Raw genomic sequence first — 26,428 nt, 5'->3', positions numbered from 1 at the left:
CCAAATTCATGTATTTACATATTTTTGTACATATGACCATGCATATAAATGCTACTTTGTACACGCCAAAAGCGGTCTATCACCGCCTTCTACATGGGATTTTATTAACCGGGCATCGAACGGGTGGAGGGAGGTAACTAATGGTTGATAGAATAGAGGGGGGGGCCACTAGCTCAATCCTTGATCCCCCTATCATTTTTAGAGTTTGAGTTGATCTGCGACCTTATGAACTATGGGTGCCGCTTGTTTTTCTAGAAAGGAAAACAGTGTCTCCTAGCAGATAAAGAACGGAGCGTTCTCAACGAAGATTTAGTGGGAGATTGCACAGTAAGAGCTCCACATCCCACAGGATCTATAGGGATGGAGGTGGGTTCACTCCCTCATGGAATTTGCCTTAAAGATGTGGACGGACGCTTTGTTGTGTGCGCAATTAGGAACTACCTTGGGGATGACGGTCCCTTTATACAAGAAAGGACTCCCTCAAGTGGCCTTCATCATTGGGGGAGAGGGATTCCCCTCTAGGATAAACCTATGAAGGGCGTTTAGTGTTCAATAGGCGCCCGTGTGGAGTATTTTTCCCACGGGAGAATAACCATCCAAGAAGAGGGCTGTGAGGTATATAAGAGAACCCCCCTGGCTCGGTTAGGCATGTTCTTGTGTCCTCTTTGGCCCACCGAAGAGGGCTACGTAACTGAGGTTGGAGCACCTAGTATTAAGGGTACCTGATGGAACACTCTTTACGGGCAGCTGATGGGTGACTAGGCTATGCAAAAGGAGACCCTCCTCTTTCAAGCTCGCTATCTTTGCAACCCCCCTTTTGAAAAGGAAAAGGATATTGACCTATTAAGGATCCTTGAGAAGCGAGTAGAATAACATGCGAGCAAAGAGATAAAAGGAGCAGTTGAGTTGGACCTCGAACTGAATGCTCGCATAGGGGCATTATTGGCTGATCGGTTTAAGGATACCTGGGCCTACCTACTTCCAAACGAACAGTGGGATGAGTATCAAAATCAAAGGTGGGATAGCCGGCCCGAATGGGCTTACGAGATGCTCAATAAGATAGAGGAGGAGGTGAAGGGGATGGGGCCCGTGTTTACACAACATAAATGAAGGAGAATGAGCTCCCAACATCTTCTTAAATGAGTAGAGAAGTGCCCGTGCCGGCTCCTTAAGCGGGCCAAGATGGTTGATACAGGGCTCCCCTTTCTCAATGGAGTCCTTGCTCCTCATGAGTCAGCCACTATTACACCCACCCAACTCCCTGTGGATCTGCACAAGCTATGTGGGTATTGAGTTGGATATGTGTACACCAATGACCCCTATTCAGAAAAGATTCCTCCTTACCTTGATGGATGCAGAAATCCTAACGCTTAAAAGACCATATTAGGTAGAGTGGGAAAATCCCAATTCCCAGGTTGGACAAATTTCAATATATCATGTACAAAATATAGAGATTTTGTCAAAAATTTGAGTTTTCTTAAGGTCTCATTCCACTTTATGCACATACAATACACAATGAAAACAACTAAAATACCATGGTTTCAATCAATTGGATTATTAGGAGACGAGTATATTGCATTCATTATCGTTGTCTATGTTTTATTGTCCTACCTACAACTTATCTCAACATGGAGAGCTTGGTTTCTAGGTCCACCACTTGTCCAAGTTAATGTAAAAGTGACTCAAGGTTCACAACTTGTGAAAGCAAGGATCCATTGAGGAATACAATCCACTTGGCTATTTTTCCTTAATTTATTGCATGTGACATTCAAGCAAGGTCCACTTCTAATCTATAACTTCTTAATTTGAGGCATGGGGCATACATAAAATATGTAGCATATGCTCTATTGCCTCATAGGAAGGTTGGTTTCAAGGTGCACTTATCCATGCTAGCCTATCTTGGAGAAATGATAGAGCTTGCTTCTCTCCTTGTTTCAATGGAGACTAGCTTGGACAAGTGGTGGACCTTTGCTTCTCTCTATGTTTCAATAGAGTTAGCTTGGACAAGTGGTGATCTTGGAACAAAACCCCCATGTAAAACATATCATGGGTATTCCAAGTGATTAGAAAGATTACCATTTAAGATATAACCTTATAGGTTGGACAAATGGAGCTTGGCTTGGAGAAATGGTGGACCTTTGATTCTCTCCATGTTTCAATGGAGCCTATCTTGGAGAAATGGTGGAGCTTGCTTCTGTCCATGTTTCAATGGAGCCTAGCTTGAACAATTGGTGGACCTTTGCTTCTCTCTATGTTTCAATAGAGTTAGCTTAGACACGTGGTGGATCTTCAAACTAAGCCAACTACTATCAATGTTTCCTAGCTTGGACAAGTGGTGGAGTGTTTCTCTACTCCATGTTTCAATGGATCTTAGCTTGGACAAGTGTTGGACCTTAAAACAAAAACCCCATGTACAACATAGAATGGATTTTCTAGATTTCAATGGAGTCTAGATTTAACAAATGGTGGAGCTTGTCTTCATCCATGTTTCAATGAAACTAGCTTGGACAAGTGGTGGACCTTGTAACAAACCCCCCCATGTACAACATATCATTGGTTTTCTAAGTGATGGGAAGGAATACCATTCAAGATATAAACTTATAGCTTAGATAAGTAGTTGACTTTAAAACCAAATTCATCATAATACAATGAAATACAGGTTAGCCAATTCCTAAATCTTGAGACCAAACCTCCCATGCTATTAGAGATAATATATTGGATAAGTGGTGGACCTTCTATTATTTTCCCATGCCTAGTTTAGACTACCGGTACCCTTTGCAGCTATAAAGGTTGGACGAGTTGTGGAGCCTTGTTTCTATCCATGTTTTAATGGATCCTAGCTTGGACAAGTGGTGGACCTTGGAAAAAAGCTTCCATGTACAACATATATGAGGTTTTCCATGTTTTAATGGAACCTATCTTGGACAAATGGTGAAGCTTTCTTCTCTCCATGTTGATTTTGGAACTACCTTAGACAAGTGGTGGAGCTTTGCTTTTCTACTCTTCATAATACAATGAAGTATAGGTTGGTTACATGGTGAATCTTAAGGCCAAACCTCCCATTTTACTAGAGATGATAGGTTGGACAAGTGGATCAACCTTCTATCATTTTTCCATGACTATATTGGACAATTAGTAGACCTAACATCTCTCTATGTTGTCTAGAGATAAGCTTGGACAAGTGATGGACCCTGCTTCTCTCTTCCCTTGGTTTACTAGTTTGAAGACTCAGTATATATACTTTCTTAGATCTAGCTTGAACAAGTGGTGGACCTTGTATCCACAATCTTAATTCATTACAAAAAAGTATATGAAAAAATAACATAGGAATCTTGGTTTGAAGGTCAAGCAATTAGGTTCCAAATGCACATAATAATATATTTTTCACCCATAATAAAAGAAAGTTAAATATGTTATTACCAAATTGACAAAGGTAACATCCAAGAATTCTAGCTTTGCATCTTGTCAGATCTAAATCTTCATCAAGGCGCCATGCATGTATACATCAACTTTCAAGCCATTCAAGAATACATGCACTTAGATTCCATAGTTTTGTTTTCAAAGTCTTTTAGGTTCTAAAACTCTTTCACATAAAGTATGTAATGACAAAATTCTTCAAGAAAACATTTGTGCCCAAGAAAAAGATCCCTCTCACATATTTAAAGTCCATGAATTCTCTGATCCATACTTACAAGTTTTATTTTGACATCAAACATCAATTATCTCATAGTTACAAATAAATGCAACCTCGATATGAATTGACAAAAAATGAATTTCTTTTACTATATGACCCAACATAGGTCCCAATCAAATAAAAAATGAGTCCCCAAAAATTTGGGTGCACTCTAGCAATACATCAGAGTCCCCTTACAATAGGATGCACTCCAATAGTACATTGAAGTCCCCTTAGAGTAGGGTGCACTCCATTCAAGTGTTCATAAAATTGACACACCTTTGTTTTTTTATAAAAAAGACTATATCAAATTATACAAATGTTGAAAGATACACACTAGAATAAAAAAAGCATCTTATGGCCATATTTATTCAATGCTTTCGTGTTGACAAGTACACACCAAGGACATAATTTGTCTCAGAATCACTATACTGATTTACAATTGTGTTGTATGTATAGACTCTGTTATCTCTTGCATACAACCATCCTACCAACCATGGAATTATGGTTCTTTGCAAGAAGTTTTGAAGTTGCTCGGAAGTTTGCCTCCACATCTTTGGAAATATAAGATATGTCTCTGGCATGTTCCACATCACCCTATATGGAGTGTCATAAAAAATTAAGGTATTTTTTGCATCCAAATCCTCAAATATCTTCCAAATATCACTCAAATTTTTGTGATAAACCCTTGTAAATCCTAACATGATATTTGGAATTTGGCAATTTTTGTTACTCATAAACACCTTGAACTTGGTATACTGCTCAGGAAAACATTTTTGTGTGATGCGTTGCACCCTTGTTAAGTTATAGCAACTCCATATCCATAGCTCAAAGTATTCAGCACAAAAATCCAAAAAACTTTGTGCGTCTGGTCGCACCACATGATAAACTTCATCTTTATCCTCCACAAGTCGCATGTGTTGAGCCCAAGATGGCATAGAATCTCCATGTTTCATTTCAATTGTCTTGAGAAGTAACCCCTCTAGATCCAAGATAAGTACTCTTTTTATGTCCTTGAAAGCAAGTGGTAGGTGATAAGGAGGTGATTCATTCCTTGGACAAGGTCTTGGAGAAGGTTGGATGGGTAATTAAATAGTTTTCTTCAATTTATGCCAGCATATAGCCAATCCATTTTTCTGTAATGGTTCTGAAATTAAAGAACAAGAACACTTAATGCAAACACAACAATAGACATGAGTTTTACATTGTCTACCCTAAGGTTTTATTAGATACCAAAATCCATCTATGATCTACTCATTAATAGAAAGAAAGTCAAATTAAAATCCTCACTCTTTTTTATTCTACACTCTCTCTTAGTCTCAATACCATGGAGTTCAACTAGACTTAAGTCAACTAATAACTACTACTTGTTGTTAAAGGTATGCTTGAAGTGCATAAGGCTTAACCAATGCTCTAGTGTAGAATGGGTATTTAGGTCTCAAGGTCTACCACTTATCCAAGAAAAGATCCATTTAGATATGGAAACCCAATTTTTTTAATATAATGATATAGAGTGGACAAGTGGTGAATCCTGAGACCAAACCACTCATGCTACTAGGGATAATAGGTTGGACAAGTGGTGGACCTTGAATGTAAACCCCCCATGTACAAAGTATCAGGGGTTTTAGGTATTTCAATCGAGTCTAGCATCTTCGAGACATGGTGGAGCTTACTTCTCTCCATGTTTCAATGGAGTCTATCTTGGATAAATGGTGGAGCATCATTCTCTCCATGTTTCAATGGAGCCTAGCTTGGACAAGTGGTGGACGTTTGTTTCTCTCTATGTTTGAACAGATTTAGCTTGGACAAGTGGTGGTTCTTGGAACAAAATCCCCATGTAAAACATATCATGGACATTACAAGTGGTGAGAAAAAATACCATTCAATATATAACCTTATAGGTTGGACAAGTGGTGGACCTTAACACCCAATTATTATTAATATAATGACATAGAGTGGACAAGTGGTGAATCTTGCAACCAAACCTACTAGGAAAAGTAGGTTGGACAAGTGGTGGACCTTGAATGCAAACCCCCCATGTACAAAATATCACTCATGCTACTAGGAATAATTTGGTATTAAGGTCCATGTTTCAATGGAGCCTAGATTGGAAAAGTGGTGGACCTTTGTTTCTCTCTATGTTTCAATAGAATTAGCTTGGAAAAGTGGTGAACCTTGGAACAAAACCCCCATGTAAAGCATGTCATGGGCATTACAAGTGGTGAGAAAAAATACCATTCAAGGTATAACCTTATAGGCTTGACAAGTGGTGGACCTTAGCACCCAATTCCTCTTATTATAATGACATAGAGTGGAAAAGTGGTGAATTGTGAGACCAAACCTACTAGGGATAATAGGGTGGACAAATGGTTGACCTTGAATGTAAATCACCCATGTACAAAATATCATGGGTTTTGCGTATTTCAATGGAGCCTAGCATCTAGGAGACATGGTGGAACTTACTTATGTCCATGTTTTAATGGAGCCTATCTATGAGAAATGGTGGAGGTTCCTTCTCTCCATGTTTCAATGGAGCCTAGCTTGGACAAGTCGTGGACCTTTGTTTCTCTCTATGTTTAAATATGGTTAGCTTGGACAAGTGGTGGATCTTGGAATGAAACTCCCATGTAAAACATATCATGGGCATTTCAAGTGGCGAGAAAGGATACCATTTAAGATATAACCTTATAGGTTGGACAAGTGGTGGACCTTAACACAATATAATGACATAGAGTGTACAAGTGGTGAATCTTGAAACCAAACCACTCATGCTACTAGGGATAATAGGTTAAACAAGTGGTGGGCCTTGAAATAAAACCCCCTAGAGTGTTTCAATGGAGCCTAGCTTGGAAACATGGTAAAGCTTGCTTCTCTCCATGTTTCAATGCAGCCTATCTTGGATAAATGGTGGAGCATCATTCTCTCCATGTTTCAATGGATCCTAGCTTGGACAAGTGGTGGACCTTTGTTTCTCTCTATGTTTGAATAGAGTTATCTTGGAAAAGTGGTGGACCTTGGAACAAAACCCCCATGTAAAAGATATCATGGGCATTACAAGTGATGAGAAAAAATACCATTTAATATATAACCTTATAGGTTGGACAAGTGGTGGACCTTAACACCCAATTATTCTTAATATAATGACATAGAGTGGATAAGTGGTGAACTTGGAACCAAACCTACTAGGGAAATAGGTTCAACAAGTGGTGGACCTTGAATTTAAACCCCCCATGTACAAAATATCACTCATGCTACTAGAAATAATTTGGTATTAAGGTCCATGTTTCAATGCAGTCTAGCTTGGAAAAGTGGTGGACCTTTGTTTCTCTCTATGTTTCAATAGATTTAGCTTGGACAAGTGGTGGACCTTGGAACAAAACCCCCATGTAAATCATGTCATGGGCATTACAAGTGGTGAGAAAAAATACCATTCAAGCTATAACATTATAGGTTGGACAAGTGGTGGACCTTAACACCCAATTCCTCTTAATATAATGACATAGAGTGGACAAGTGGTGAATCATGAGACCAAACCTACTAGGGATAATAGGTTGGACAAGTGGTGAACCTTGAATGTAAACCCCCCATGTAAAAAATATTATGGGTATTGGGTATTTCAATGGAGCCTAGCAACTTGGAGACATGGTGGAGCTTATTTCTCTCCATGTTTCAATGGAGCCTATCTAGGAGAAATAGTGGAGGTTCCTTCTCTCCATGTTTCAATGAGCCTAGCTTGGACAAGTGGTGGACCTTTCTTTCTCTATATGTTTTAATAGAGTGGTGGACCTTTCTTTCTCTATATGTTTTAATAGAGTTAGCTTGGACAAGTGGTGGACCTTGGAATGAAACCCCCATGTAAAACATATCATGGGCATTTCAAGTGGTGAGAAAGGATACCATTTAAAATATAACCTTATAGGTTGGACAAGTGGTGGACCTTAACACATAGTTCTTCTTAATATAATGACATAGAGTGTACAAGTGGTGAATCTTGAGACCAAACCACTCGTGCTACTAGGGATAATAGGTTGGACAAGTGGTGGACTTTGAATGTAAACCCCTCATGTACAAAATTATGGGTTTAGGGTATTTCAATGGAGCCTAGCTTGGAGACATGGTGGAGATTGCTTCTCTCAATGTTTCAATGGAACCTATCTTGGAGAAATGGTGGATCATCCTTCTCTCCATATTTCAATGGAGCCTACCTTGGACAAGTGGTGGACCTTTGCTTCTCTCTATGTTTCAATAGAGTGGTGGGTCTTGGAACAAAACCCCTTTGTAAAACATAGCATGGACATTACAAGTGATGAGGAAAATAATCATTCAAGATATAACCTTACAGGTTGGAAAAGTGGTGATGGACCTTGACAAGTGGTGAAGGATACCATTTACGATATACCCTTATAGGTTGGACAAGTGGTGGACCTTAACACCCAGTTATTCTTAATATAATGACATAGAGTGGATAAGTGGTGAATCTTAAGACCAAACCACTCATGCTACTAGGTATAATATGTTAGAGAAGTGGTAGACCTTGAATGTAAACACCCCATGTACAAAATATCATGGTTTTAGGGTGTTTCAATGGAGCCTAGAATCTTGGAGACATGGTAGATATTGATTCTTTCCATGTTTGAATGGCACCTATCTTGGAAAAATGATGGAGGTTACTTCTCTCCATGCTTCAATGGAGCCTAGCTTTGACAAGTGGTGAACCTTTGCTTCTCTCTATGTTTGAATAGAGTTAGCTTGGAAAAGTGGTGGACCTTTTCTTCTCTCTATGTTTAAATAGAGTTAGCTTGGACAAGTGGTGGACCTTGGAATGAAACCCCCATGTAAAACATATCATGGGCATTTCAAGTGGTGAGAAAGGATACCATTTAAGATATAACCTTATAGGTTGGACAAGTGGTGGACCTTAATACATAGTTCTTCCTAATATAATGACATAGAGTGTACAAGTGGTGTATCTTGAGACCAAACCACTCGTGCTACTAGGGATAATAGGTTAGACAAGTGGTGGGCCTTGAAATAAAACCCCCCATGTACAAAATAAAATGGGTTTAGGGCATTTAAATGGATCTTAGCTTGGAGACATGGTGGAGCTTTCTTCTCTCCATGTTTCAATGAAGCCTATCTTGGAGAAATGGTGGAGCATCCTTCTCTCCATGTTTCAATATAGCTTAGCTTGGACAAGTGGTGGATCTTTGGTTCTCTCTATGTTTCAATAGAGTTAGCTTGGACAAGTGGCGGACATTGAAACAAAAGTCCCATGTAAAACATATCATGGGTAGTTCAAGTTGTGAGAAAAAAAAACATTTAAAATATAACCTTATAGGTTGGACAAGTGGTGGACCTTAACACCCAATCCTTTTTAATACAATGACATAGAGTGGACAACTGGTGAATCTTGAGACCAAAGCTATCAAGCTACTAGGGATACACGGTTGGACAAGTGGTGGATCTTGAATGTACATCCCCTATGTACAAAATATCATGGGTTTAGGGTGTTTCAATGGAGTCTAGCATATTGGAGACATGGTGGAGCTTGCTTCGCTCCATGTTTCAAGTGGTGGACCTTCAATTATTTTCCCATACCTAGTTTAGACAACCCATACACTTTGCAACTCTAAAGGTTGGACGAGTGGTGGAGCTTTTTTTATTTCCATGTTTTAATGGATCCTAGCTTGGACAAGTGGTGGACCTTGGAAAAAAGTCCCCCTTGTACAACATAGCTGAGTTTTTTCATGTTTTAATGGAAGAGAGATTTGACAAATGGTGGAGCGTGCTTATCTCCATGTGGATTTTAGAACTAGCTTGGACAAGTGGTGGAGCTTTGCTTTTCTACTCTTCATAATACAATGATGTATAGGTTGGTTACATGGTGAATCTTAAGGCCAAACCTCCCATCTTACTAGAGATGATAGGTTGGACAAGTGGTCAACCTTCTATCATTTCTCCATGCCTATAATTAGACAATTAGTAGAACTAGCATCTTTCTATGTTGTCTAGAGCTGAGCTTGGGCAAGTAGTGGACCTTACTACTCTCTTCCCTTGGTTTTTTATTTTGAAGACTCATTATATATACTTGCTTAGATCTATATAATTACTCATTAGTTAGGTTACAAGTAGGTATGTAATTTGTTAGCCTCAAAGGACTTTGAATATTGAATAGTAAGAAAGTCAAGTGCTGGTTTGAAGATCTTTTGCTTATCTAAACTAAACTCTAACTCAATAATAAGTCTCTTAAGTTCTAGGAATTGTCCTATCTAGGCTCCAAAAGAGTCTTAATTGGTTTGTGCTAGATTCTAACTTCCTTGATGGGGTAGAATCCTAGAAAAATGAGGCACTATAAGTTTTACCTTAGCTCAAATGGATTTTCACTTAAACTAGACTGCAATTTGGCACTCTAGTATCTTTGTCTTGATGGAGTTTAACACTAGATACATAGTAGTGATATTTAAGCTTCATGTCTCTTCACTTGATCGAGATACGAGACCATACTTTCAAGGTCACCACTTGTCTTACCTAAAGACCAATGTGAGACATGGGAGCAAGAAAGCCATCCGATATTGTTTTAAGGACTATAACATAGACAATCAATAGTTACTTAAGTACCTTAGGGTTGCTTTCTATCCAGGCTTAGAAGATTGTTCTCAGCTTTCACCTTATTTATATAAGCCCTTGCTGTCGTTGCCTTCAAAACTCCTTTTGTTTTACAACCCAATTGCCTAGTGATAGCCGTTTTTTTGGCTCTCTGTAATTGCCATAGTGAGTTATCTCACCCTATCAAATCACTCAAACACTGTGGTTACCCTCACCCTTTCACTGTATATAGGTGCGTGTGAGTTAGGGGACTTTTTCCATATCTCCTTACTGAAATAAAAAAACCCTCAATTAGCTAGTCATTGGGCTAGTTGAGCCAAAAAAATAAAAAATATAAGTATATTATGGCCCATGCGTATGTAAATATTTCTTTGTATATAGGGCCTAAATAAAAGTTTTTTTCATAATTATTTTGGTATTTATTTAAATATTTCTACCTAGGTGTGTGTTATTTATGCTCTGTACATTGCCTCACCATTACCACAATTTTTCTTACCATTTTTCATACTCTTTATTCCATATAGAAATATTTTCATGTAAGCTTCTCTTATATTTGGTGTAACTCCACCCCAACAAAAATCCAAAAAAACTAGTTTTATTTATGCGTATATTTTTTCACTATTGTGATTTTTCCCTTCCTACATCTATTTTGTTTTTTTTCTAAAAAATTAGAACACCAAAAATATTTATCTTTTTATGGTAGCCTCATAATGAGAGAGATTTTTTTTGACCCCTTTATATTTTTTCCACTTATATTATTTATATTTGACATGTACATATTTTTTAGACCCCTCAATATTTGCATTTCTTAGTTGTACTATTCACTTATATCATGATCTCAAAAATATCTTCAATTATAGAACTACCAAATAAGGTCAAGGGTAGGTGGCATGCATACATACACTATAAAGGGCTCACTCTTGGAGGTATTCAAAAGAATCATCCAAAGAAGGACCCCAAAAGGACCTTGTGCACTGGAAAAAAATGGTCGGTTTTGATGAATTTTTAAAGTTCACTTGCTCTCTGAATTTGAAAGGGTGATACAAACAAAAGTTGTAGCTCGTGGGCTGAACTTTTGCCTCAAATTTTTTCATATTTTTTTGAGCTATGAGTTGTGAGCTATGATTTATTAGTGGACCCCAGTTTTCCCATGCTATGCAGCCACACTCTCTCTTCCACTTTATCATTTTCCTCTTTCACACACACTTCTCCACTCATCATCCCCACCTCTCTCACCACTCCTCTCTGCACCCTACTCACCTTCTCCTCAACGTTGAAGAATAAGAGAAACCATGGTGAACTCATACCTCCCACACACAATTCCATTCCAAAATTGACCACCTAGTCTCATTTTTCCTCCTCCAAATTACCCATATCTATCAAAAAAACCACAAAATTCAGCCTCTTCTCTTAGAAGACAGCATCATGGTGGTTGATTACTCAGCTTCAATTACCTTGTCTCTCAAGGAAGGTCAAGAGTGGAGAAAAAATGTACCGTCAAAGCTAGTGGACCGTCAACAAGCGTCCAAATTGGCCCTACTCAAGACACTTGGAGCATCAACCTTGTAAGAAATCCACCTTTTCTTACCTCTTAAGAGTTTTTCTTCCTTATTTGTATCCTACATGGATACTCCCATTGTAAATATCCAATTCCATTTGTAAATTAATACTAACTCTACTAACACTAACCCACTATGAAAAGTCCTATCACCTCCATTTCTCTCCTCTCTCTTTCCCCACCAACTTCTTGATAATTTCAAGAAAAAGAAATTAGGTAAATTGCTGAAAATCTAACCCAACCATGGTTAGAGGAGTAACCCTAGCCTTCAAAATTGCTATAAAGGAGGGTGTAGCTAGCACAAAAAGGGGGGAGAAGAAAGAGCACTATGCTATAGCTTGAGAAGCCAAGGTCAACCTCTTGAGAAGGAGCTCTTGAGTGGAATCTCATTGGCATTAGGCATATGTATGTGTTGTATTAGGGGTGATTAGCAAGGGAACTCTATGCCATTGTAAGAGAGAGTGATCATTAAATTGAGAATAGGAAATCTATCATTTCTCCTACTAGTGTAAGCCCAACATTTGTTGAATCAAGGAGGGTGAATTTGGACTAAGCATGGATACCTTGTCTCCCTTCCAACGTGAAGTCATGGACAATAATGATGTGTAAGTGTCTTGGTGTTTTAGTTAAAGTTCTTGATAGCTTGTCTCCGGGTATTGTTATCAATTTAGCCATAAATCCCACATGTTGTAAGAGGGCGACAGGGTGGAGAGGACTCCCCTGGCCTTAAGACAGTGATTGGGGTGGCTTTTTTCTTGTGATGTGTTGTGGTGTAATTTACTCAGGCTATGTTGAACAAATACTAATCTCACTTTGATTGGTCATGACAGATTTGTAAGAAGGCATTAGTGCAACAAGCACCTCCTTCCCCCTTCTCTCTCTTTCTTACATATATATATTTATGTTTGCTTGATCATTAACGATACACTTCAAAGCAGCCCGAGCACCACCTCTCTCTCTCTCTCGTGTTTTAGTGTGTGAGAGTGTTCCATTGGTGTTAGGGTTAGTGTAAATTCCTTGCTTGTTTGTGGGTCGCTCTAACGATTCTCCTCTTTTGCGTCCTAGTTCGCTCTTAAACTAGGTGGTGCCCCTTGTGTAGTTGGGATTTGGCTGGGGGTTTGTTGTTTTGGTTTGTGTTGTGTTGTGTCCCAGCCCCATTGAGCAGCATGGGAGCCTTGAAGGGTGTCTAGAGGTTGCTCTTCTTGTTGCCCGCCCTGAACCGCTTGAAATTGGTGCCCCCATCCGAGGAGAGGCTTGTGTATGTTTTGTGAAGGCTCAACCTTTAGCATAATCAAGTAGCTTGCATGAATCACGAGAATTTGTATGATTCCTTCATTCCCATTGCAAGGCAAAAGGTACATATAATTGTTAGTACTAAGTTGCAATTTCAGCGAGTAATTCGTAGAATTTTAGGTCCTCTTAGGTTGGTAGAGATAAACGCATCAGTAAATCCTTTTATTTTGCCTCTCATTAGGTACGACCTTAGTTTGGACGTCTATATTTTTTTTTTGTTTTAAGAATTAGGTCATGCATAGACCATGGATAATGGCCCAGGAATACAGGTTTTTCCCTTTCATTTCACTCCACAAATTAGAGTAAACATTGCAATTAGTAGAAAAATCCATTTTCAACAACGTATGGTATTCATGTTTGGTGCCCAAAGAGTAGGAGAAATTCTCGCGTCACAAAACCCTGTCATTCTACCTCTTATTGATTATCATAGGTCATTTGATGTGAATATTTTTATTTTGTTGTAGAATAGATTGCAATTTAGAAAATATTATTGTGTAAATCTTTTAAAGAAAGAAAAAACAAAAAACGCGTCACTTTGAAATCAATTCAATGGAGAGCCAACGCCAAATGTCTGGATATCCTCTTTTCTTTGGAGAGCCTGGAGAGGATGCTGAATTATTTCTAGCGAATTTCAAGATGTCTTGCCGTATCAAGAGGATAGTAACTGATCAAGAACATGTAGAAATGTTTGAGGTGGTCCTTAGGAAAGATGCTAGCACTTGGTTTGACTCTTTGCCTGAGGAAGTTAAGGGGAATTACACAGAAGTTTTGAATCGTTTTAAGAGATACTTCTTTGATCCCCAAAACACTCAAAAACTATGGCAAGACATTGTTTCTCATAAGCAAAAAGACTTAGATGACTACTACTTGTACAAGCAAGAGTTTCTACGTCTTTGGGCTCTATGGATACGAAATGTTGCTAACCCTGGTGATGGTGTAGAATTTTTAAAGAACGAGAGGTTCATAGCTGGACTCTTTCCTGACCTTAAGGTAAAAGTTGAGGCGGGTGCACCTGCTACTTTTGATGCAGCGGAAACTAGGGCTGCTGAGAAGTATAGGAAACTCAAGTGCTTAAGGGGAGAGGTTCCAATAGAAGGTCTTAGACCCAAAGGTAAGTCACAAGCATCAACATCTAGGGAGCTTCCTGAGGTAACGACTGAAGTGATTGAGAAGTTAAATGAATCTTTAAGCAGCCTGTCAATTCACCTTGCACAAGTTGTAGGTCCAAAGGGACAAGCAAAGAAGTCAGAAGAGAGAGAGCCACGAACTAGGAGAGTCTTGCAATGTTGGGATTGCGGAGAGTCTGGACATGGGATATATAATTGTCCTTGTCCCCGTGGAGAGCCAGGGAGACCTAACTTGAATTACCCAGTGATGAATGCAGGTGAAGGAACTAGTCAGCAACCACGGCTTATACAAAGGCCAAATGGAGCAAGACCACCTCCACCTTTGCCAGACCCAAATGTGCATATGGTAGAGGTGACAAATTCAAGAGAGGTTGACATGGAAGCAAATGGCATTAAGTGTGGCCGAGGGAAAGGTAAGGAGAAAGAAGGAGTTACATCACAAAGTGACCATGGACGAGAAAAGAAGGCAAAGGAGAGCAAGGAAGCTAAGAGGACTCGACGTCGTATCAACCTCCAAGACTTTCCTCTTGGACATGGAATGGCTCCATACAACATGTTGGAAGACATGAGAGGTAAGGGTCCTGATATCTCATGGCCTCAATTTCTTGCATTATGTCCACAAGTTAGGAGGGATTTAACAAGGGTAGTTAGCACTAGGAGAAAGGTAAAAGAGAGTGTGCCTGTTGTAAAAATTACACAAGCTGAAATGAATGAGGACATTACACCGATGCTAGACTGTTACATCAAAGGAAGATTGGTTAGGAAAGGTCTAGTGGATGGGGGTGCACAAATTTGCATCATGACAGAGGGACTCATGCAAAGACTAGGCATGCACATCCAGCAGACACCTGAAATCAAAGTCAAGATGGCAAACAATAGCAAGGCTAGGTGTGTAGGCATTTGTAAAAATGTCTTTGTAGAGGCCTTTGGCATTAAGAAAGCGGTGGATTTTTATGTTATGTCGACCAAGGGAAGTGGTTATCCATTTATCCTAGGAAGACCATGGCTAATGAAAATGTGAGCTTTGCAGGATTGGGAGAGTGGAAAATTAATTTGCAGGAATAACAATCATAAGAAGGTTGTCTTTGACATGAAGGAGCAACGCCAAGAGGAGCTCTATGAAGAATCATCACAAAGCGAGACGGAGGAAGACTGGACCGATAACACTTCAGAAGAAGAAAGTAGCGGCAACATTACTGAAGAGGAGTCTTCCATCGAAGTCATGGGGGTAAGGTTTAAGCCAACCAACCAAGAGACCTCTTGTCAAGGTTTGGAGGAGGTAGGTCCTCAAGAGAACCAAAAAGTGGAAGATGAAAGAATGCTAGAAGGTATGCTATCTACAACACTTACAAAGGATGAAAGAGAGGAGTTCAAATGTGTGCTAAGGAAATTTCCTAGGCTTTTTGCTAAAGACTACACCGATGTGCGTGGAGTAGATGTTGTTCAACACAAAGTTGAGTTGAAGCCAGAGGCCACACCTAAGGCTCAGAATCTACGAAGGCTAGGAGTCATCAAGGAGTAGGCTTTACTCAAGGAGGTAAGAAAGCTTCTAGCAGCAGGTTTCATTTATCCAATGGAGAATTCAGAGTGGGTCTCTCCCGTTGTTGTCACTCCTAAGAAAAACGGAAAGTGGAGGGTGTGTGTGGATTACCGTCCACTCAATGAGGCAACAAAAAGAGATCACTTTCCCCTCCCATTTCAGGATGAGATACTATATGAGGTAGCTGGTCATGAGAAGTACACTGTGTGTGATGGCTACTCAGGCTACTTTCAAATAGGTATCGCATTGGAAGATCAATTGAAAACAACCTTTATCACTCCTTGGGGTTGTTATGCTTTTAGAGTCATGCCATTTAGTCTGACAAATGCTCCTGCAACATTCCAACGTTTCATGAACATGGTGTTTCAAGCATTCTTTGGAAAGTCAATTAGGGTGTTCATTGATGATTTTTGCATTTATAGCTCAAAATCATTGCATCTACAAAGGGTAGAAGAAGGTTTAAAGAAGCTCTACGACATGGGAGGTCAACTCAACCCCGACAAGTGTCACATAGGTGAGGATGAAATGATCTTGCTCGGTCACAAGGTTTCCTATAAAGGCATTGAGGTGGATCCTTCAAAGGCAAAGGCTCTTATTGAGCTCCCATCACCGAAGAGTCTTAAGGAGGTCATCTCTTTCATTCAGAAGGTGAAGTATATGTCACGCTTCATTCACTTAGCCTCGGAGTTGCTTCATCCTTTGCAAAAGTTGACACAACAAGTAGAATTTGCATGGTCTGATGAGCTTGAAGAGTATTTTTGTAACATTAAAGTCATTTTGTCAGAGCTACCAACACTCATGCCTCCTTGTTGGGAGTACACATTCTTTGTTAGCTCTAGTGTTGGAAGGGAAACAATTGGTGCTGTGTTGCTACAACAAGATCCCCACAGTACAAGGATGCGACCCATCTACTTTGCTAGTAGGGTCATGAATACTTTGGAGAGAGACTACACAGAAGCAGAACTCATGATGCTTTCTCTCATGTTTGCGGTGAGAAAGTTTAGATCCTACTTGCTACCAAAACCTTTTGTAATTCTCACTGCAGAAAATTTGTTCCCTTGGGTGTCATCTCAAATGAATCTTAGTACTAGGATCTCAAAGTGGATTATGGAGTTGCAAGAGTTCCAATACTCTTTCAAGGTAGAAGATAGTGTGCGTGCACAATTGGCAGGGATTCTCACTTATAGGGTACATGAGAAGGAAATTCAGGTGCCTCAAGTAAAGACCCTACCATTGCCACCACCAAAAAGTATTCCCAATGCTTTTACCTTGTTCTTTGATGGAGGTTTTCGACGGGCCACATGGAAAGTAGGGGGAGGGCTAGTGTTGCTCAACCCAAGTGGAGAGGTGGTCATGAAAGAGAAGGTCAATCTACCAGGTTCAACTAGCAACAATGAAGCAGAATACGACACACTACTTCATGGTTTGAAGATATGCATTGGCCAAGGGATAAAACGTCTCATGGTAAAGGGAGATGCACTTCTCATTGTTAAACAGATTTTAGGCATTTGGGCATGCAAGAATGAAAGCTTAAGGACAAAAGTTCATGCCATTCGTAAGATGTTTAATCATTTTGAAGAAGTGCAACTATATCATATTCCGAGGAAACAAAATGAAGATGCCGATTTACTCGCACAACAAGCAGTTACATGTGTTGAGAGAGAAGTGCAGGTCATCATAGTGGCAGCAGTTGTCAAGCAACCGAGATACCAAGGATTGGAGTCATTGGCTCCCATTATTGGCTACATTTTGGAGGGTGAGTTTCCACAAGAATTCACTAAGGCTCAGAAGAGGAGACTCATGAAGAAGGCAAGTTTCTATCTCTTCCTAGAAGGCTCCCTCTATCAAAGAGGGAAGGATCAAGTGTGCAGAAGAGTACCAACTATCGAGGAAATTCCAGCCATTCTAAAAGGTTTGCATGAAGAGGCATGTGGTGGTCATTTTGCCCAAGAATCAACTGTGAAGAAGATTTTTCTTGCGGGGTATGTTTGGCCAAGCTTGCATGTGGATGTTCAACATTGGTGTAAAAGCTGTCACAATTGTCAGATAAATGGAAATAGAAGGTTGGTGCATGGCCCGAGGCAAATAGTGCTTGCAAATGGACCCTTTGAAAAGTGGGGCATTGATGCTATGGGTCCTCTGCCTAGGACAAAAAATGGTAAACTCTACATTCTAGTGGCTGTAGACTATATGACTAGGTGGGTGGAAGCTCAAAGTGTAGCAAGAGTGAATGAGAGGACAGTTAGCAAGTTTGTGTACAATCACATTTGTTGCAGATTTGGCACACCTTTGGAGATTGTTTCTGATAATGGTCCAGGGTTTAGGAAGGGCTTGCTCACAGAAGTTTGTGAAGAGCTTCACATTCTACATCGTCATAGCACACCATACTACCCACAATCAAATGGTTTGGTGGAAAAGGCTAATGGTGTCATTGCAGGAATCATTAGAAAGATGGTGCAAAACAAGACAAAATTATGGGATGACTTCTTGCATGGTGCCTTGTGGGCATATCGAACCACATATAGGGAAGCCACAGAGTTCACACCATTTCACTTGGTCTATGGTCAAGAGGCTTTGCAGCCTATCGAGCTCAACATTCCAACAATGCGACTTCATGGCAAAGCAGCACAAGATGATCAAGAGGTATGGATGGATCGACTTCTTACGTTAGTGGAGCTTGAGTGGAAAAGAGAAGCAGCATATGAGTGCTACAAGAGGAAAGCCACACAAGCGAAAGAAAAGCTCGACAAGAAACTGAAGGACAAAGGCATCAAGGAAGGAGAGCTTGTGCTAAGGTATGACAATCGTTTTGATGCCAAGTTTGAAACTAGATGGCAAGGGCCATACATAGTCAAGAAGGCTTTCAATTCAAGTTACTATCAGCTTATGGACTTGAATGGTAAAGAACACTCCAGGAAGGTAAACGGGTATCGCTTGAAGCCCTATTTGAGTCGCCTTCTACCAAAGGACCTACCAAAGATCTGTCCAAAGGCCGCTGTCTCATGTAAGTATTGTTACATGAAGCACCAATGTAACTCCAGTCAAAATTCCGAGGGGCCAAACAATGAAGATCTTGTCAAGGACTCTGAAGTACTCTCTTTGGAAAAGATGCTTTATGATGGTACATGAATATACCATCATCTTGGGGGAGGGCTAATGATAGCCATTTTTTTGGCTCTCTATAATTGCCATAGTGAGTTATCTCACCCTATCAAATCACTCAAACACTTTGGCTACCCTCACCCTTTCACTGTATATAGGTGCGTGTGAGTTGGGGACTTTTCTCATATCTCCTTAATGAAATAAAAAAACCCTCAATTAGCTAGTCATTGAGCTAGTTGAGCCAAAAAAATAAAAAATATAAGTATATTATGGTCCATGCGTATGTAAATATTTCTTTGTATATAGGGCCTAAATAAAAGATTTTTTCATAATTATTTTGGTATTTATTTAAATATTTCTACCTAGGTGTGTGTCCTTACTGAAATAAAAAAACCCTCAATCAGCTAGTTGAGCCAAAAAAATAAAAAATATAAAAAATATAAGTATATTATGGCCCATGCGTATGTAAATATTTCTTTGTATATAGGGCCTAAATAACAAATTTTTTCATAATTATTTTGGTATTTATTTAAATATTTCTACCTAGGTGTGCGTTATTTATGCTCTGTACATTGCCTCACCATTACCACAATTTTTCTTACCATTTTTCATACTCTTTATTCCATATAGAAATATTTTCATGTAAGCTTCTCTTATATTTGGTGTAACTCCACCCCAACAAAAATCCAAAAAAACTAGTTTTATTTATGTGTATATTTTTTCACTTTTGTGATTTTTCCCTTCCTACATCTATTTTGTTTTTTTTCTAAAAAATTAGAACACCAAAAATATTTATCTTTTTATGGTAGCCTCATAATGAGAGAGATTTCTTTTGACCCCTTTATATTTTTTCCACTTATATTATTTATATTTGACATGTACATATTTTTTAGACCCCTCAATATTTGATTTTCTTAGTTGTACTATTCACTTATATCATGATCTCAACAATATCTTCAATTATAGACCTACCAAATAAGGTCAAGGGTAGGTGGCATGCATACATGCACTATGGAGGGCTCACTCTTGGAGGTATTCAAAAGAATCATCCAAAGAAGGACCCCACAAGGACCTTGTGCAGTGGAAAAAAAACGGTCGGTTTTGATGAATTTTTAAAGTTCACTTGCTCTCCAAATTTGAAAGGGTGATACAAACAAAAATTGTAGCTCGTGGGCTGAACTTTTGCCTCAAATTTTTTCTTTTTTTTTTGAGCTACGAGCTATGAGCTATGATTTTATTAGTGGACCCCAGTTTTCCCATGCTATGCAGCCACACTCTCTCTTCCACTTTATCATTTTCCTCTTTCACACACACTTCTCCACTCATCATCCCCACCTCTCTCACCACTCCTCTCTACACCCTACTCACCTTCTCCTCAACCTTGAAGAATAAGAGAAACCATGGTGAACTCATACCTCCCACACACAATTCCATTCCAAAATTGACCACCTAGTCTCATTTTTCCTCCTCCAAATTACCCATATCTATCAAAAAAACCACAAAATTCAGCCTCTTCTCTTAAAAGACAGCATCATGGTGGTTGATTACTCAGCTTCAATTACCTTGTCTCTCAAGGAAGGTCAAGAGTGGAGAAAAAATATACCGTCAAAGCTAGTGGACCGTCAACAAGCGTCAAAATTGGCCCTACTCAAGACACTTGGAGCATCAACCTTGTAAGAAATCCACCTTTTCTTACCTCTTAAGAGTTTTTCTTCCTTATTTGTATCCTACATGGATACTCCCATTGTAAATATCCAATTCCATTTGTAAATTAATACTAACTCTACTAACACTAACCCACTATGAAAAGTCCTATCACCTCCATTTCTCTCCTCTCTCTTTCCCCACCAACTTCTTGATAATTTCAAGAAAAAGAAATTAGGTAAATTGCTGAAAATCTAACCCAACCATGGTTAGAGGAGTAACCCTAGCCTTCAAAATTGCTATAAAAGGAGGGTGTAGCTAGCACAAAAAGGGGGGAGAAGAAAGAGCACTATGCTATAGCTTGAGAAGCCAAGGTCAACCTCTTGAGAAGGAGCTCTTGAGTGGAATCTCATTGGCATTAGGCATATGTATGTGTTGTATTAGGGGTGATTAGCAAGGGAACTCTATGCCATTGTAAGAGAGAGTGATCATTAAATTGAGAGTAGGAAATCTATCATTTCTCCTACTAGTGTAAGCCCAACATTTGCTGAATCAAGGAGGGTGAATTTGGACTAAGCATGGATACCTTGTCTCCCTTCCAACGTGAAGTCATGGACAATAATGATGTGTAAGTGTCTTGGTGTTTTATTTAAAGTTCTTGATAGCTTGTCTTCGGGTATTGTTATCAATTTAGCCATAAATCCCACATGTTGTAAGAGGGCGACAGGGTGGAGAGGACTCCCCTGGCCTTAAGACAGTGATTGGGGTGGCTTTTTTCTTGTGATGTGTTGTGGTGTAATTTACTCAAGCTATGTTGAACAAATACTAATCTCACTTTGATTGGTCATGACAGATTTGTAAGAAGGCATTAGTGCAACAAGCACCCCCTTCCGCCTTCTCTCTTTTTCTTACATATATATATTTATGTTTGCTTGATCATTAACGATACACTTCAAAGCAGCCCAAGCACCACCTCTCTCTCTCTCTCTCTCTCTCTCGTGTTTTAGTGTGTGAGAGTGTTCCATTGGTGTTAGGGTTAGTGTAAATTCCTTGCCTGTTTGTGGGTTGCTCTAACGATTCTCCTCTTTTGCGTCCTAGTTCGCTCTTAATCTAGGTGGTGCCCCTTGTGTAGTTGGGATTTGGCTAGGGGTTTGTTGTTTTGGTTTGTGTTGTGTTGTGCCCCAGCCCCATTGAGCAGCACGGGAGCCTTGAAGGGTGTCTAGAAGTTGCTCTTCTTGTTGCCCGCCCCGGACCGCTTCACTAGCTAAAGCGGTCAATTGTGACGCCTTCATGCTTTCAATGGGTGTACGCTCCTTTGCTAAGATCTCTTGTATTTGGGCTCTTCTCATTTCATTGCGGTGGCTTGTGTCACTTGCATTTTCAATGATAGTTTCATCCCTGTCACCTTTTGCAGGTGGTATTCTTTTTGTAAAGAACACCTTAGCCGACCAAACATCATTTTTCTGCTTCCAATACTCGATGATTTGTTTGTATTCACTATCATTTGTCACTATAGGTTGTCCATAACGATTAGAAGCAATGAAATCACGCACATCCCTTCTCTCATCAAGTTGAATCAAGTATGTCAGTAGCTCAAATTGTGGTGGAAAAATGCAATTGTTTGCTGGTGAAATACATCCCTTGTAAGGAGAGTCATCAATAAGCATTGTTCTTTGTGGATCACATTCAAACCCCATGGAAATTTTGGCTAGAGGCTTGAACATTGCCTCAACGTTTGGATTGTCGGGTCTAAACAATTTTTGAGTTTGAGCGGTGTAGCAAACATCTTGCGACCAAATTGCAAAGAAAGGCAATGTATCCTCAGCTAAGTTGTTTAGTGCTGCAAGGATTTGATACACATTATTCCTAGTAGCTGTCAACCAAATTGCAACATTAAACCTCTGTAAAATAGTCTTCAATAATTGGATGCAACCTGGCCTGAGTATAATATATCTTTTTGAATCCATTTGCACTGAGTTGTGGTGTGAGGATGGTTGAGGGGAACGTTTCAACAATAGACCATTTAAATCCAATATAATTGTAAGCATGGATTTCTCAACATCTACGCTACATGACGTAGTACCAATTGGCAATAGCTCGTGAGTGGACTTTTCAGTCTCTTTTGATGTATGTTGCATTTTTGAAGCATCGATTTCTTGGTTCTCATTATTGGAAGCTTGCTCAAGTTGCACAACACTAGACTCTAGTATAGAAATATCATCCATCTTCGGCACTTTAGAAACCATAGAATCTATGGATTCTATAGTTGTTGACTGAATCATAGGAGCATTATCCATCCCAGTTTGTGAATCTAAGAAAACACACACACAAATGGTATCTCAAAACCACTAGAATTTTATTCACCATATTTATATGTATAACTCCTAGTAAGAAATTTATTTAAGGTAAAGTCGTTGTTAGAATCCTTGCAACCATTTTCAGCATTCGTACACCAAACACCACTTGTCTAAAATACAATCTACCAACTCAACATTTTCCATCCTACACTTTATTAAATATGAGTACTTAAAGTGAAAACTAAAAGCCACCCTTGTTGAGGAAACATGGATACAAGGTCCACCAAATGTCCAACCTAGACTACAAGCAAACAATTAGAGATTTGGCTTAGATTTGGATTCAAAGGCCACCACTTATTCAAGTAAGATAACTCCACTTTTTTAAGACAGTAATGTTTGAAGCCCCACCACTTGTCCAACCTAGACATTGATTAAATTTTGGTAAGATTTATCACAAATCTAGAGTAGAATCAAGATTCTATGGCCAAGGTAGTCAAATAAGTTAGACAACACACAAAGCATAAGAGCACTCTAGATTATCGTTGAGCATAAACTAAACAATAATCAAATGTTATATTCACTTGAGATCTCATCCATGAAAAATGAAAATGATGCATGTACTTGAGATTTCCATCCATGTACAATACTTTACAATGTCACGTAAAGTTATAGTCAGCAAACAACTCTTCTCCTACTTCAACTTGACAAATAGTCTCAATGCATACATGGCCATATTCTTCTGACTTGATGTGTGAAGAGGTGCATTTATGCCAAGGTGGAAAATTTGGATCAAATGTATAGCGTACGTTGGGACAGACATTTGTACTGTGAGAACTATTTATATAGCCCGACACGTTTCCTTCTTCTACACAACCAATAATGTATGATTGATCTCCTCTTCTTCTATGTTTGGATCATCTAGAAGACAATATTTATAAGCTCTTGGAAAAAATTTGCATATCTTTTTCCAGTCTTGAAATCTATACTTATGCCCTCCATAGTTTAGAATAGTCAAACCACTTTCCAGGGTAGTATGCACAAATAGCCCATAACCAGCTCCTTCAATACATGAAAGTGGCACTTCAAAATCCACACCGTTAATATGGAAAATTACATCTTTGGGAATAGGAAAAGTTGGTGTCCCAAAAGGATCTTCATGCCAATCATAGTGTGAAATACATCTAGTTTTTATATCACTTAACTCCTTTGTGTCTGCAAAAAGAAGAAAATATTATGCATAAAATAATGACAATATCAAAGAAAGATATCATTATTTTATAGTCCAATAGGTCCATTGTATGGAAGACTTAGAGTGCCTCTTACATGGTGCCTCCAAGGTTTCCAAAAAATAAAATCATTGGAAAAAAAAGGCCACTGTGTCTCCAATCTATTGCCCATTTGAAGCATAGAGAGAACCAAGGTCCACCACTTGTCCAAGCTAGACATGGAGCATTGACACAAGATCCAACACTTATCCAAGAACCCTATAGTATATGTGGTAACATGGGATGCATTGATGCAACAAAAGTAGTCTAGCCTCCTCATCCATCTCTTTTCTCTTGTAGCCTAGAGGGATTAGTTTCAAGGTCTATCACTAGTCAAAAACTACACATAGAACATTGATACAAGGTTCCACCACATGTGAAACCTATCATCTCTAGTAGCATGGATGGTTTGATATCAAGGTTCACTGCGTGTCCTACCTATACTCTATTGTAGCATAGAGATTCTGGTTTGGTGGTACTATAATTGTCCAAACTTGGCTTGTTGTTGATATCTGGAGGTAATCAAGGGTCCTCCACTTGTCCAAGTTAGGCATATAAAACAATTGCAAGGTCCACCATGTGTACAACATATGATTGATTATAGCATGCATGGTCTTATTTCATGGGCAACCATCTTCTCTCCAACATGTGTCCAACCTCGGCTCCATTGAAGCATGGAGAGAAGCAAGGTCCACCACTTATCAAAGCTATTATTTTCTCCCAGTGCTTTCAAAACCCATAATACGTTGTACATGGGCCGGGGGGGGGGGGGGGGGGATTTTTGTTTCAAGGTCCACCACTTGGCTAAGATTGGATCCATTGAAACATAAAGAGAAGCAAGCTCTACCATTTGTCCAAGCTAGGTGCCATTGAAACATGAAAACCCCATAATATGTTGTATACGGGGGGTTTTTTCACGGTCTACCACTTGTCTAAGCTATGGTCCATTGGAACATGGAGAGAATCAAAGCTCCACCACTTTTCTAAGCTAGGATCCATTGAAACATGGAGAGAAGCAAGCTCCATTGTTTGTCTAAGCTAGGCTCCATTGGAACATGGAGAAAACAAGCTCCACCACTTGCCTATTATTGCATAGAGATTCTGGTTTGAAGGTCCACCACTTGTCCAACCTTGCCTTCATGTATGGAGATAATAAAGAGTGCAATGCTTGTCTAAGCTAGGGACATAAAAGAGTTTCAAGGTCCACTACATATACGATCTATGATGGGTTGTAGCATGGGAGGTTTCATTTTAAGGTTGACCACTTCTCCAGTTCCGCTTGTCCAACCTCAGATCCATTGAAGAATGGAGAATAAAGGTGTACCAACTCTCCAAAATAGGCAAGAAAATCTCTATAAAACCCATGAATTGTTAATATATGCTATGCTGTGGAGTTTTGTTTGAAGGTCCACTCCTTATCCAAGCTACAATCCATTGAAGCATGAAAATAAGTAAGATATATCTATAGTCCAAGATAGGATCCATTGAAACATAGAGAGAATCAAGGTCCACCACTTGTCCAAGCTATGCATGCGTAATTGATATAAGGACCACTACATTTTCACCTATACTATGCTCTATCATGGATGCTTTCATATACCACCAATTTTCCAACCTATTTAGTAGGTTGTATTATGGGGGTTTGGTTTCAAGGTACTTCACTTGTCTAAGGTGGGTTCCATTGAACCATGGAGAGAAACAATGTCTACCACTTGTCCGAAATATGCTCCTTTAAAACATAAAAGCAAGGTCCACCAATTGTCCAAGCTAATGTTTCTCTCCATTGAAGCATGGAGAGAAACAAGGTCTACCACCTGTCCAAAATATGCTCCATTGAAACATAAAAGCAAGGTCCACCACTTGTCCAAGCTAATATAACAAATGGATGTTGGTTACAAGGTGTACCACACTTGTCTAAACTAGTCTCCATGCAAGGTCCACCACATGTCCAAGCTATATGATCTTGGTTTGAAGGTCTACCACATCTCTTGAAATTAGGATCCATGTAAGGTCCACCTTTTGTCAAGCTATGCCTTTAGTGAGTACTAAAACTAAGTAAACTGCAGTACTTAAATACCTTTCCAAGCTCATTAAGATTTTGGTCTCTAAGGCCACCACCACATGTCTAATCTATGCTCTAATTGATTACTTATGCTAGTTCTCAAAGTCCAAACATAAGCTCCCTTCTAGCAAGGTTAGTTTAAATTTAGGCTCCAGCACCTGTCTAAGCTAGGTTCAATTTATGAAGCATCACCATTTAACCATGCTACGATCTAATGTATCATATCAAGGGGGTATTGATAAAAGGTCCAAAACTTATTGA

The 26,428-nt window shown here is 39.3% G+C and overlaps 1 pseudogene; it reads left to right on the top strand.

The window, feature by feature from the left end:
- Positions 1-750: 750 nt before the first annotated feature.
- Positions 751-26,428, top strand: part of LOC147428267 (uncharacterized) — a 56,298-nt pseudogene continuing 30,620 nt past the window's right edge.

Source organism: Adiantum capillus-veneris, chromosome 23 (genome assembly GCF_014529385.1).
Source record: "Adiantum capillus-veneris isolate H3 chromosome 23, ASM1452938v2, whole genome shotgun sequence".
Taxonomy (NCBI): domain Eukaryota; kingdom Viridiplantae; phylum Streptophyta; class Polypodiopsida; order Polypodiales; family Pteridaceae; genus Adiantum; species Adiantum capillus-veneris.
This window is presented reverse-complemented; position numbering and strand designations above follow the sequence as displayed.